The sequence below is a fragment of the Balaenoptera musculus genome, chromosome 4, assembly GCF_009873245.2.
Source record: "Balaenoptera musculus isolate JJ_BM4_2016_0621 chromosome 4, mBalMus1.pri.v3, whole genome shotgun sequence".
In the NCBI taxonomy this organism is placed as follows: domain Eukaryota; kingdom Metazoa; phylum Chordata; class Mammalia; order Artiodactyla; family Balaenopteridae; genus Balaenoptera; species Balaenoptera musculus.
Window position 1 is genome coordinate 122,109,350 of NC_045788.1, and position 15,664 is coordinate 122,125,013.

The window sequence follows — 15,664 nt, forward strand, 5'->3', positions numbered from 1 at the left end:
CGTGGCCCAAAACGATAGTATAAAATAGTGAGGAAAGTACTGCTGCAGAGTGGTCCTCCTCTGCTGGCTCTGCCTTGACCCTAACATGTATGGTGTGAAGGTTCTATAAAAGGCATGAGCCCTCCTGGGAAGAATTGTCCTAGTGGACAATGGAGACAGAACAGATAAAATCATTTGAGGCTCACCTGTGTTGGCACCTGCTTGTTCAGTTTTGACTAAGAGTAACTATAGGTTTTTGATAGAAGTGTTGGGAATTTTGTCAATCAATCATCAATCCTTTACACATTCTTCAAATAATGCCCCCAAACAGGTCAGCTCTTATCACTGCTTTTAATGATGAGAGATTCTGGATAGTTAATGCTCTTTGTGCACATGCTATGTGGTTCAGGAGAGAAGATGCATAAAGGTCATGCACAAAAAGAATGAATGAGTGAGTTCAGGGACGCTAGTAAAAGAAATCATTATCCTAGATGTAGGAGTCATATTTTTTTAAGAAAGAGAAAACAAGAGAGGGTGAAAGGCGAGAGACAGAAAGAGAAGATATTTCTGACAGTAGAGAACATTGATAGTGAGCACTCCATCACAGATATGAAGAAACGGAATGTGAGGTCTGAACACGATAGAAATTACACTCGGCAGAATAGTACTGCCACACCCTGCCCCTCCACCCTGGGTTAGAGGGAGGAGGTGAATAGATTTTCCCAAGACTTCTTACAAAGTTGCAACGCCATGGAGAATTTATAATGGCGTTGGACTGGCCAAGTTTTTCAAGTTCAAAAACCTGATTTTGTACCCCATGTATACATCGCTCAGAAGCAAATTTCCATGCTTATAACAGTGGTATATAATAGCAAAGAACATTTGGTGATTTACTGTGAGAAATCACTATCCCAGAAATGAGACATTCAGAGTCTATGCAATGAGTACGTGTGTATATTACGTAGGAAAGAAAATGTGAGTCAGAAGTGTGTTTAGTGAGTCTCTAATGTCAGAAAGCGAAGTTACATGAATATGGCATTTAATGGCTTCAGACTGGGACAGCTTAAAGCTTGCCAATAAGACCAAAATACTTTAAGTCCCATGGCTGGAGCTTTCTCCCCTTTACATGAGGGAAATATCTGCACTGATACATTTTTTTTTTTTCTTTTTCGCAGCTTACTCTTCTTTCAAAGATATGTTAATAAGTTCCTTGAATCAGGTTACAATCATGTAACTAAACTACTGCATGATCTCAACTCAGTGTAGTACAAACACGATTTTTTAATCCAATTACTCATTTCATCATTTTTGGGGAAATCTCATTTTCTGTTATTTAACATCTTTAGCAGACACTATAGATTTGTGGTCCTCTTCAAGTACAAATACATTCAGTTAAGTCCTGCACAACTTAAAACTTACAAAGTCCAATTTAGCACTCATATTTTCTCTGGCCCCCATACAGCTGGATCTTATCCTGGGGAGCTGAGAGTGGGGAGGTGGCATGAACTACATCTTCTCTTGGGAAGAAAAAAGGAGTCAAATACCTCTTATTTTTCTGGTGCTGTAATTCTCCTCGGGCTGTCCCTGCCATCTGTGCTCTCTGTGAGACCACATCTAAGTACCTGTCTCCTGGGGATGCATGTGTGGGGTGCAAGCACACCAGAAGACTTTTTGGAGAGAGAGTGTCCTCAGATGGAACACTGCTCAGCTTGACCACCTCGCCCTTGTCTCAGTAGGTTTCGCTCTGAGTGTAACTATAGTCCACCAACTTTATGGAGTATCCATTTGACCTGGGGAAAAGTTCCACATCCTTATTAAGCTGAAATATAAGAACCTAGACTGCCTCACAGGTTTCCTCTTTCAGAAGAGAGATTAATGTTCTGTAAAAACAAGAATTCCAAATGAGGATGGAAATGGCAAAGTCCCTCCACCTCCACTTTTTGCTGACAAATCCAATGGATCTGTTCATCCATTTGCGTTATCCTCACCTGCCAGAAGGGAAGACAGATTTCTCCTAGGAGGAAGGTGCACTACTCCAATGGAATGATTTTCTTCTCTTTGTAGTCTTCTGCTTATACAGAGTGTGATGCAGTGAGCTTGGGGGTTGGAATGTTGGGACTGAGGTTCCAGAGCCAGTTCAGCCTCTTCTTATTCAACTCTGCAGGGGATGCCTAAGGTTTTCTCAATTGCTTAGTATTTTCCATCTCTTTCTTCTCTTTATGAATTATCGCAGTTGAAAATTCCAAGACAGCAGAAGCAGGCCCACGCATTTCCACACAACTTCCTGTTGCTGGACTGGTGTCATTTTTTCTCCTTGAGATTAAGTTCACTTTAGTAATCTGATTTATTTACTGTTGAATTTACACTGTATATCTCAAATGGCAAGGTGATCTCATTTCATGTATAAAAACTCAAATCTTTAAGTGTTTCATCTTGTAACCCTAGTAGTTGGTTAACGGGCAGGAATGTAAATATGTAACTAAGAGAAAAACATAAATGCAAAGGGTAGCCAGGGCCAAGCTGGACAATCCCACTGGAACCAATCCTAACAATCTAGAAAATGTGTGTCTGGCATTTGCTCTTCCTTTAGCAAAGAGATGTACCATTTTTGTAAAGATATAGAATAACATAAAGAGATATAGTGAAGATCAGAATAACAAATGCTTTATGCTGATGGAAATATGAAATATGGAATGCATAATCATAGTCATGTTTTCTGTAAAATTTACATCAATAATTTGAATGTTAGAATATATAACATAGTTTAGACTTAAACTTTCCACCTTAAGCACACATATTTTCATCGAGTCACTACGGTTTCCTTTAAAAGTGATACTTCAACCTTGCTCACATTTTTCCAACCAGCCAGGCTTACGTCCTTTTAACAATGCCTAGAATTACCCTTTTACTCTGGCCAACCTACAATGTGCTCTCACAATCACTCCTTCTTGGAAGTGCTTTCACACTAAAACTCTCTCTTCCCCCAGAATGAGTCGCCAGCAAGCAACAACATATTTCTTATATTATATTGTATTTATATTTTTATTTATTTATTTATTTATTTATATTTTAATATATTACATTATATCATATTCTACTTCTTATACTACAAATCTCTGATTTATCTTTTCTCCTAGTTTGTAAATTCCTTGAGTGGAACTAGTATGCCCATTCATTTCAGTATTTCAAGTGCCAAAACATATGAGAGTAGAGGGTAGAGGGAATGATGAAATTTGGTAGAGGTGGGAGAAGGAAAAGGATTATTTTATAGCACCTTATTATTGAGTCTCTATATAAGTGAATCTGTTATATCCCCCTTTCAATACATTTGTGTCTACAGAAGCAGCAAGGTGTTTATTAGGGATAGACATCTTTGAAAGAAGAGGGGAGAAACAAAGCTGGGAAAATGGAGTAATTGAACTGCAATTCAGGCTCCACAAAACCTCAATCAACTGGATGAGGATCTCTCAAGGCAACATTGTCCATCTTGGATGGACCACTTCACTTATAATAGATGGTTATTGAGCAACGTGACCTTAAGATGTAGTGGGTCAGTAGGCAGGTCTTGATGGGCAGCTCCAGTTACATGGCCATGTGGTCCGATTGTGATCCCTTAGCCGGTCATTTCTTCTTGCTCAATTATGTGCCAGGATTTTTTTTAAGGTATGTAATGCTGCACAGAATATAGTATTACCTTACTCATGAGACCTGGAGACTTCATTGTGATTCTCCCCTGGGAATGACCACAAATTCCACAGAATATTTCTTCCCATCCCTAATACATCAAACAGCATTAGGCTCACTGCATCAGTCATACGGCCCAAGTGGCAGGGCAGCTTGAACCACTGCTTGGACCTGTTGCAGCGCCCTTTTCTGCTGCGGTCCCAGTTGAGTGCTGGCATGGCAGCCTTGTGCACCATTTAGTGCCTAGGCTCCGTTTTCCTCTGTACATCTCAAAAGCCTAATGCATCTCACTCACTGATGAATACCCTATCGAATCTCCTGCCTCATCAGAGACCCCTACTTTTGGTATCAACTGTTCCATATTTTATTATCCAGTAGCAGACACAGAGATGTAGTCTGGACTACAAGGTATCTTGTAAAAGGAATTAGGGCTTTGATCAGGCAGGAGGGAAGTTGGACTGTACTGGAGGCATGATAATGCCTCAGCTCACCCATCAAGGAAGTCTGGAATGAGGAGTATTACATTCTGTAGAATGTCCACCTTAGGCTAAAATGGCCAGTCCTTTATACCCTTGCTTCCTTCTTTACTCAGATGCAAGCTTCTCCGGGAACAGTACAACTGTGTTAGAGACAGCTTTTTGCACCTGAGGCAGACCCTAACCGTCTGCAGCCTGAATTATCCCCAGCTAGGCAGCAAATGGGAATCTTAGCTGACATCTCCATATTTACTATAATATCCTCTTTAATATGTATCTATTTTAAATAAAATTCCAAAAGCTGATCTAATTTCATAGATCAAAATCTTGTTGAAGTTTGAATTGTGAGGTATAATAAATTCTGCAATGCATGTATCTATGTATAGTTATGAATATGTGTATACACAAACCTAAGAATTTATGATCTTCATTTATTTAGAACTATTTCTCAATTTTTTCTATTGCAAATGATTTCTGTCAAATAAATCATCAGAACATTTAAATATGGTTCCTTTGCCCTCAAAATGTTTTCTAGGATATTTCCAAGTCATCTATTAGCTGACTTGAGAAACAAAATTAGTTTATATTAATAAATGAGCAAATTCTCATTTACTACAGGAAGATTTGTCGATGATGTTTTGAGTGAAATTACTCATAAAATATATTCTTTCCACCTCACACTATATATATAGACAGTCTCCTAAAATGATCATGTTCTTCCTCCTTGCTGAGGCAAAATATCAGTGATCAGGCAATTAATGTAACATTAAAGATATCTAACATTTCTGTCTTAGTTTAGTCTGCTGTAACAAAATGTCTTAGATCAGGTGGATTAAACAACAGGTATTTATTTCCCACAGTTCTGGAGACTGGGAAGTCCAAGATCAAGGTGCCATATGATTTGATTCCTAGGAGGACCCTCTTTCTGGCCTGCAGATGGCCGCCTTCTCACCATGTCCAAACAGGGAAGAGAGAGGGAGACAGAGAAAGAGAGAGAAAGTGTGCGGAGGGCTCAGGTTTCTAGTTCTCTTGTTATAAGAACACTAATCTCTCCACCCTCATGACCTCATCTAAACCTAATTACCTCCCAGAGGCCCCACCTCCAAAAGGATCACATTAGGGCTTCAACATATAAATTTTGGGGGGAAGGAATACAATTCAGTCCCAAATATTCACTCTTTTGCAGTCATTGTGGTGAGAACTGAAAATAAAGTCAATAGGCAACAAACTGAAGAATTTGGTAGTATCAATATATTCTGTTTTACAGAGAATAAAGCTGAGGGCAATCCAGATAAAGGAGCAAACTGAGACTATAACGTGTAGTGTCTTATCCCTAAGGTCATATGGATGAATAATAATGAAACTAAAATTCAAACCCAGATAGGAAATCTGATTCCAAAGCCTATACTATTAACTATTATGGACTTTGTATCTTTTATTCAGTTAAGAATTGAGAAAGTGGAACACAAATTACTGCCTTGTAGAATATGAGTTAGGTATATATATATATATGTGTGTGTGTGTGTGTGTGTGTGTGTGTGTGTGTGTGTGTGACTGTTGTGATGTGTTTTCGATAGCTAGTGGGAGGTAGTTTTATAGATAATTTAAGGGGTAATTTGCCTGACAGTTAAATATGAATTAGAAAGGTGAAATATCACTGTTATTTGAAAGTTTCTTATTAGAAAAGAATAAAGCTGAAGGGAAGGGAAGGGAGGAAGAACAAGGCAGGCATTTTAAGCATGTTTGTTCATTCCACCCCATATATGGATGGTTGACTAGACTACAGCATGACAATAAAGTCCAGAAAATATATGATAAATATTATGTGTGCGTGAGTTGTGAGATTATATGATGTAGTAATTGATGATTTCAAAGGGATATCAATTGAGACAAAAATAATTACATAGTAGCTTCTTTCCTTTGTGCTTCAATGCATTACAGACATAAGAATCAGGGTAATTTACTAAAATTATTATAAGGGAGCTAGAGAATGTGGCCCAAGTACACCCTCTCTGGTGTAGCTTGATTTAAGGGTGAAAGTTATATGAACTGAAGCAGAGAACAGGCTTCAGAGAGAGTGAGAATCTCAAAAATTGTATTCAACTTCATAATTGTCCATATATACATATTCTGGAGAGGAGATCCATAGCTTTCATTCATTCTCAAAAGATTTATATTAAAAATGTTCTTATTTCAACTTTGTTTTCAAATTACAGTTCAGCTGAGTATACAATCAAACTTGATAGTTACTTTCCTTTTGTAATCTAAGGAGAATATTTTATTCTCTTCCAGCTTCCGTTGTTACTGTTTTGAAGTCTGCTGTTAGTTGTCATTTTTTTAACAAATAGTACATGTCTTAATGTGGATTTCAGTATTTGTTCTGCTTGGGGTTCAGTTTCATTTCTGAATCTGAAAATCCCTATCTTTCATCAGCTGTGGAAAATATTATATCATTACCTTCTTGAATATTGTCTCTTTTCTCATTCTCTCTATTCCTTTATTCTGAAAATCTAAATAACATGCTAAACTTGTTATTTGAAAGCTTAGAATACCATATCTCCTTACATATATTTTATTATGTTTCATTCTTTTATTATGCTATTCAGCTCTGTCTACTAGCTCACTAATTCTTTGTTCACTTATGTTTAATCTGCCATTCAACCTCTTATTAAGTTTTTAATTCAATGATCACATTTTAATTTACATAATTTCTATTAGTTCATTGGCTTGTTTCAGCAGACTCTCACTCAGAGTGGCTTATTTACTAGTATATTTTATGACTTTAGGTTGTGATCTCTTATTTTGCTTATCTTCTTTACTGGGAATCCTGCAAGGCCTTAGGTTTGGGTGTATTCTTCCAAAGAGGATATCCGTTTGCCTCTGGAAGTTACCCTGGAGCATTACAAAGCTGGAAGCACCAGAGCACCCTAAATTAATTTCTTGATTTGAGGTATTCTATGAGAGTACTATGAGAGCAGGTTTATAGTTACTGATTGTCAAACAAATATTTATCTACCCACCTCACCCCACCCAATCAAACTAGGATTTGATTCAAGGCCAAGCCAGACAAATTTTAGTTGCCAGTAGTCTTGTGTGTGTGTATGTGTGTGTTTTCTAGCTCACACTTTTAGTTTCATCCAAGAACTCAGACGTTCCTGGCTCCATGCAGGAGTCCCATCCTCAAATCTCTCTCGTATCTTCTTTCCCCAGTGATGATATTCAAAACCAATCTGTGTGAAAGCTCTCAGTTATCTGAGTAACAGTGATGTTTTCAACAGGACTGCAGAATTGATAGAAATGCAGTTCCATGGCTACTCCTCTAGTTTCATATCTCCCCGTCCACTTCATTTTTGATAGTTTAGAGTTTGCCTTTCTTTTCTGTGAGATAATATGTACATTTAAACAGATTTTTGAAAATGGTATGTATAATCCGTAATTGTAGTTAGAAAACTTGTTTCTCTGGCTGTGTAAGTAACCCTATGCTGAAACTCTGAAGATATATTTGAAGGCACTCATATTTTTAAATAGTGAAAAAAATGCTAATTTTGTGTATTTGTTTTATGGTTTGTGCTAATCATTCATCTTAAACTTTAAGAGCTTTTTAAAACATAATTATACTCATTGCCTTTGAGGCATTTGTTAAAAGATAGATTTAGGTTTATCTATGAAAAGACACGTGCATATGGTCATGAACGTTTCACCTACTAATTTTTTTTTTTGCCCTCAGAGTGGCTTTATGTTTTTCTAATTTACGTTAGTTTAGTGCATGTTTAGTTACTTTTTCTTGTTCATAAATCTCTGTAATTCATTATATACTATTCATGTATCTGCTTCTAATTGCTGATATTGTGACATAGAAATAAATATCAGTTCTCACTTGATTGTAATGTCATTCAGCAGGAAAATTTTAGCATCATAATTTTCCTGTTAGTAGATTCTGATTCTAAATGACTCACTAATTAAGTTCCTATGAATTACACTTGCTCACTCTGTACCTGGTCCTAGGCTTAGGGGTCAGTTGAAGCCTAGACCTATTATTATATTCTTCCCCAAGATTTAGCTGAAGCCTTACTGATCATCCCAATCACTGATGTGACACAAAACTAATTTTCAAAACATAGAGAATTGTGAATAAATCAGATATCAAAAACTTAAAATATTCAAATATAGAATGTGAGTCATTCTGACATTTAATTTTGAGTGAAAATCATGTATTACAGGTGTAGCACTGTTTGGCTGGGAGGGCTACATGACATTCATTACCATATCATTTAACATTTTGTAAGTGTGTTCTATACACCTCATTGGGCACAAATGAAGAGAAAATAATAATCTTGCTACTCATTTTTCAGTCTTCAAACTCAAAATGAAAAATTAATATTTTAAAATATCAAATTCTTTTTAACAGAACATAAAACAGTTCTCTCAAATAGCATAATCTCTTTCTTTTGATTTGTGAAATGTTTAGCCAGCTAGAATCACACATAAAAGTCCTTCCATGGCTACCAAAATTATTATATTCTCTGCTTTATTTGGGTCTAAGCTTATAGTAGAATTTCCCTTTTTTCCTGAAAATAAGGGAGATAACTTTTATTTGAAAATAAGAGCATTATCTAAATAAAATTCCATTGAAACTTTTATCTTTCCAAATTCTTGCCATTTTCACTAATCAAGGGATGTAGTTATTGATTACAATTTTGAAATAAATACACAGTTGGATTTTTTAGTCCTGTCATTGCGTAGTTCCACTGAACCTTCAATGTGGCTTTGCAGGATGCAATTTCAGTTTGTATATTTAAATTTTAGATGTAATTTTAACATTATAGTATTTAGTTTGTAAACACTATAGTTAATATTATGAGCATGCTTCATTATTACATATAATTCCAAACTTTTTATCCAGGCTTTAATTTTAGCAAAAGATCTATTTAATTAAAATTTGAAAGAAAAAAATCAATTTATATGGTAGAGAAAGCCATTTTCTTTTTTTTTGAAAAGTAGTATTCAATAAGCATCTTTTCCAAGATTGTTTTGAATTGTGTGTTTGGATTTATACAATACATGCCTGTGTCTGATAGATCAGCAAACTGATTTTGCATAGAAGTTTAAATTGAAATAGATTGAAGATTAGCGCTACTCTACTATAATTTTTTTTCATTTTAACATATATATTTTTCAATTTGTCTGCCAATTTTAAAATTTCTAAATCTTTCATTCTCTGATCATTTCGTATTTCATGAGTACTATATATTCTCTCTCTGATAATTGTAATTATAGTCTGTTTTCAAAGTTGTTTCTGTTCCCTAATTTTTTTCCTAGACTTATTTTGCTGTTATTATTGTTATTGATTTTATTCTCTGTCACTCATATTGGAAACTTTTCTCAAATATTTGGTGATCCTTGTCTGGATGTGTATATCTCAAAGTGAGAAAAAACCACCACTAGGCTCTATTTGCAAGGGTAGAGCTTCTCAAGCTTTGTGATCAGATGGGTTTATGATTCCCCATCAACAAAGGCCTGTGAAGTGTCAGCTGTTTGTAGATATCTTTTTTGAGGATTTTTAGTTATTATCTACACATTTGACTACTGGAGCTTTGCAGAAAAGCAGTTTATGTCAGATGGTATCCCACAAATTTTTGCCAGCTCATCAGCTCCAAACTCCCTCATATTTATAACCCCATAGTCTAAGCTTCCTTGGTCCATTTTATCCAGATAATAAACCTTTCATCTTCTGTTGAGAGAGAGGAATTCATCTTCCCTTAAATCTGAGACAAGAACTTGAAAGTACAATTGTTCAAATGTTTGGTGATCATCCATTTCTTTGTTCCCATGTTTTGGACTTAAAATTTCTGAGACTTTCCTGAGTTCTGTAGGTCTAATCACTTTACCTCCTCTTGCCATCTCATCTTTATATACAGATATTTATTATTTTTGTGTAATATTTTTTACATTTGGGCTTTTTCAAGTTTTAAAGCACAGACAATATTATATTAAAATTAATTCATTAATATATTGATGGCTATAATATTGACAATTCCCCTTTAGAAAAATGAGCATATCAATGTTTCTTACTGAGTAATGATTAGTACCTATAATAAGCTAAATTTCCTGCTTTATTGCGTGGCTAGTGAGGAAAAAAAATCACAATTATCTTGGAAACTGGCTAGTGCCATATGCATACTCAGAGGAAATTTTGAATATAAGCTTAAACTTCAAAACTTGACAGTTTTTCTCAACAAGAACCAGAATAACAAAGGCCATTCGCTATGGACACAGTGTAAGGTTGCATATATTGTATCATATACAACTACAAGAAGAGCTATTTACATTTATTATGAGGTCAGTATTATTCAATATGGCAGCTCTGCCTATTGGTAGATATTTCTGCATTGCATAAAAGAACCTATTAGAATCCATAAAGTAATTTGATCCAACCAGTTCTATAATGGGAAGCATGCTATTTCATATCCACCTAAAATTTTATTGTTTAAAACCCCACTAGCTATGCAATAGATTTCAGGTTATTCAATAGCTCCTGGATTCTTCATTGGTAATTGAGGAACATGTTGTATATGTACAGTGCTATGTCTCTAAATGGAGTACATAATAATGTAAGAGGTCATATTTCTATTAATTGTCAATTATTTTTTTAATGAAAATGTACAGGATTGGGCTTCTTTTAATCTGAATTATAAAACTCAAAAAGAAAGTAATTGTTAATGAAAACATTTTGTTAAAGTTATTGCCTATAAAATTTCTTCCTTGATCATAGTTGAGTATGAAACATTTTGCTTTTGTTAGTATTTAAAAAGAAGGCCAGTGATTATTTAAAATATAGAGTAAAAATAATGAGGATGAGCATCACACTTTAACTTGAGTAAGCCCATACAAATATTTCTTCACATGCATTTTGCCATATTATGATGTTATCTAAGTTGTGACTTTCCTAAATTTATGGGGAATTTTCTATGTTATGTTATGGTGCCACTAAAAATAAAGAAATAATCGATATGTCTTTATGTTACTTAAAAACTTCCTTTTTAATTTTTTTTGGAAATGTACCTCAGAAGATATCACTGCGTATAACATGATCATACTTTTAGGTCTTTTCTGTCTCCCCTCCTTTCAAACCACACAGGCAGAGTGGTTTATTTTAACTCTAAAAATGAATTTTCTTCTTTTCTTTTTCTCTTATCTCTCTGTGTTTTTTCTTTTATGTGTGTTCTCGAAACACATATTGCTATACATTTTCTTTTGTTTCGTGATTTATTAGCAGGTATCTTTCATAAACAATGATTAAAGAATTCATGTGATCCAATGACATGAATCTGTGATAGCTACTTCATGTTTGAAATGCTGTAATATATCATTTCTCAACAAACTTCTTTGCCTACCACTTGTGATGAAATGGGTCTAAAAGGATGTTCTGGTTTGTTTGCTTGTTTTCTGTTTTTTGTGGGTTTTTAAAAATAATCTTATAGTTTCCTAATAGCTAAAAGATATTTTAACATAATTTCAAATTACACTTTAAGATTTTTATTCCAATGTTTCTTTGAATCCATGTTACTTATTGTTGCCTGAGTGAAACTGGATTTCCCTCCACACATCATACTATTCAGTTTCACAATTTTAGAAATAATTTAAAATAATCATTATTTAGTGTTAGCTCTAAGCTGCTACAGATTTTTAAAACTTAATAAGCTCCAATGCTTTTTTAAGATTCTTTACAATAAATATTTTTTATGATTATACTATTTCCAACATAAATATGCCTAAATAAAAATGGCTATCATTTCTAAATGGCTATATTTCACATGGTGAAAGGCAAAAGAGAAATTGACTGCAAAAATCATCTGTCTATGTTAAATACAAGTGCAATAAACTCTTATGAATTGCAAAAAAAGAAAGAAAAATGTAATCCACAGTCATTTCACATTTTAAGTTAAAGGAAATCTGTTAGAATTTGCATGTAGGGGAAAGATGTCTGTATGTTAAAATTCAAAACAAGAATATCTTAGACTGTTTCCAGTGTGCCCATAAAAAGAACCCGAACTAAATTACAAACATATATAATTGAAATCTTAATGAATTTAAATTATGTAGAAAAAAGTATAGAGGGAACTAAACTAAGGGGGAAATTGTGTGAAATAGCAGTATTAAGTAAAATTACTTGTCTGCTGGAAACTTCCTCACATATGTCAAGATGAAGACACAAATTCATGCAAAATTCTGTACTCAGCTGTAATGATAGAGCTTTTATAAAAATAATTTTTTAAATTTTTTTCAGTAAAATGAATGAGCTTTTCTGTGTGGTTATAATTTTATGAATCACAGATATAAAGGTTATGAAGAAATGAAATTAATTTATATAGGAAAGATGTTTGTGAGGAGTGAGAAAAGAAACATGAATATTTCATGAGTGCCTTATAGGAATTTAATCCACAGGTGGATGAAAGTATTCATAGATCCTAGAAACTTTAAAAAATTAGAACCCATTTCACTGCTGAAAAATACACTCTTCTGGACACTTGAGTGTTCAGTGTAAATAAGATCTTTGCTAGAATATAGCTTACAAATTCTTCTTAATTTCAGTGAGGAATCCCTATGCGCTAACCATCATGATTATTTGTATAGTGAATTTAAATGATAGGGATCTTTAGAAGACATATTTAAATTTTGTTCCCCTAAAATTTTTGAAATCATGCCCAACAATATTTCACTATATTAAAAATTATTTTATTTTATATTATTAAAATTTATTATTATGAACACTATTTTCCCTATTATTGTATATAAATATACTCAGAGTTTAAAGAGAGTATAGAGCTTTTCCTTTACAGACTAAATGGCTCAAGTTTCTTTCATTGGAAAGGTTCTAATGCCTCCTTCAGTAGTGCCATCTTCCAAGGGGAGGATGAACACCATGGACTGACATGATCAGAAGTGGTTTCAGAGACGGGTACCACTCTGGTTCTCAGCTCTTTAGTATCATGTGTGGACCATGGAGACAATGCTCTTACTTTTTCCTACTGTTGCCATCTCATGTGCTCCTTCTTTTTCTACATATTAAGGTCTGGTAAACATTTTAAACTACTAATGTACTGCTTTGATTTTTGCCCCTGTCCTTTTTTAAAAATCACTATTGTATACAGCAGTGATATGTAAAATAGGCTTCTCATATTCCAAGAAATATAAAAGATCAGCCATTAGGATGCATAAAGGTAAGCTGAAAAATAATTCCATTTCTCCAACTGAATGATATAAATTATGATTCAAATAATCACATTTAATAAATGAGTGACAATACTAAGTATACATGTATGTATATGCAAATGTGTATTATGTGTTTGTGTGTATGTGTGTGCTTCATGTGTCTTTGCTTCTTTATTTCAAAACGTTCCCTTAAAAAAACACTTGGCACATCAAAACCAGTCCACTCATTGTGCCAAACGTGCATTCTACTTTCTTATGGCCATGCTTGAGTTTATGTTACTCCTTCTACTCTTTTTTATCCATCCTTCAAGGCCCAATATAAATTTGAGCTTCTTTGTAACCAGTTATTTGATTATCTTTTAGTAGAAATATTTTATATTCTTTTGCAACTCTTTAGTAAATATTGCTTATATCAGTCTTTGCCAGTGATCACCTCATAATGTAAGTATTAAGATATGAGTCATATCTCTCCATCTTGACTGCACATCTGAGAACCTGTGTACCATATTGTACAGACCTTTGAATATTCTGTATCACCTGAGATGAATTACTGCACCACTTAATTACGAACTTTGCTTATACTAAAATAAAATTGTTATTAACTATTTCCAAACATCTGTGAATTATCACCATAACCAAGCTAAATTAAATAAAACCACCTAAGCAAGTTGGTTGTTTTCTTCTTTTTTCAGAGTCTCCAGAGATTCCACAAGCTTCTCTGGGTACTAAGGTTATATAATTATAACCTAATTATCTGTCTTATAAAACCTAATTCTGTTTATATTAATAAACCTTCATGCCATCTAGTAAAATTTTTAAAATACATATTGGAGCATTTTTAAGTTTAGACTTAAGTAGACTATTGAGAAAATAGAGTTAGTTATCTTCCTCTAAAAAGTAGTCTTAATTATTCCTAATTTTCTACCCACTCTTCATACCAAAAGGCATTATCCAAACACTGTATGACATGTGCTGCTGCAACTGGCTCACCTAACATTAAAGAAGAAAGGAGATCTCCTTAGGTAAAAGATCATGCTTTTGCAATTGGACATGTCAATGGACAGAGTATTTTTCACATGACAGAAAAATGAATGTATTCCATAAAGCTGCTTCAATCTGGAATATTTTGCCAGAGATCTTAATTTCCACAGCTGGTTCCTGTTGTGACACAGGAACACATAGAAAGAACTTTTTTTAAATTGATGTATGGTTGATGTACAACATTGTATGTTACAGGTGTACAATGTAGTGATTCACAATTTTCAAAGGTTATACCCCATTAATACTTATTATAAAATGTTAGCTATATTCTCTGTGTTGTACAATATATCCTTGTAACTTATTTTATATGTAATAGTTTATACTTCTTAATCCCCTACCCTTTTATTGCCCCTCCCCCCTTCTCACTCCCCACTGGTAACCACTAGTTTGTTCTCTATATCTGTGAGTCTGCTCCTTTTTTGTTATACTCACTAGTATGTTGTACTTTTTAGATTCCACATCTTTATCCATTCATCTGTTGAGACACTTAGGTTGCTTCCATATCTTGACAATTGTAAATAATGCTGCTATGAATATTGAGGTGCATGTATCTTTTCTAATTAGACTTTTGGGGTTTTTTTTAGCTATATACTCAGGAGTGGAATTGCTGGGTCATGTGGTACTTCTATTTTTAGTTTTTTGAGAAACCACGAGTAATCAAAACAGTATGGTACTGGCACAAAAACAGATATATAGATCAATGGAACAGAAGAGAGAGCCCAGAAATAAACCCACACACTTATGGTCAATTAATCTATGACAAAGGAGGCAAAAATATACAATGGAGAAAAGACAGTATCTTCATAAGTTGTGCAGGGAAAACTGGACAGCTACATGTAAAAGAATAAAATTAGAACATTCTCTAACACCATATACAAAAATAAATTCAAAATGGATTAAAGACCTAAATGTAAGACCAGAAATCATAAAACTCTTTCTTAGAGGAAAACATAGGAGAACACTCTTTGACATAGGTCATAGCAAAATTTTTTTGAATCTGTCTTCTAGAGCAAAGGAACTAAAAGTGATAAATAAACAAAAGCAGCTGTATAGCACAGGGAGATCAGCTCAGTGCTTTGTGACCACCTAGAGGGGTGGGATAGGGAGGGTGGGAGGGAGACTCAAGAGGGAGGAGATATGGGGATATATGTATATGTATAGCTGATTCACTTTGTTATAAAGCAGAAACTGACACACCATTGTAAAGCAATTATACTCCAATAAAGATGTTAAAATAAATAAATAAATAAATAAATAAATAAGAATAAATT

The 15,664-nt window shown here is 34.1% G+C and overlaps 1 protein-coding gene across 2 annotated transcripts in view; it reads left to right on the forward strand.

Moving 5' to 3' along the window:
- Nucleotides 1-15,664, forward strand: part of NCAM2 (neural cell adhesion molecule 2) — a 485,073-nt gene that overhangs the window by 397,951 nt on the left and 71,458 nt on the right. The window lies entirely within an intron of this gene.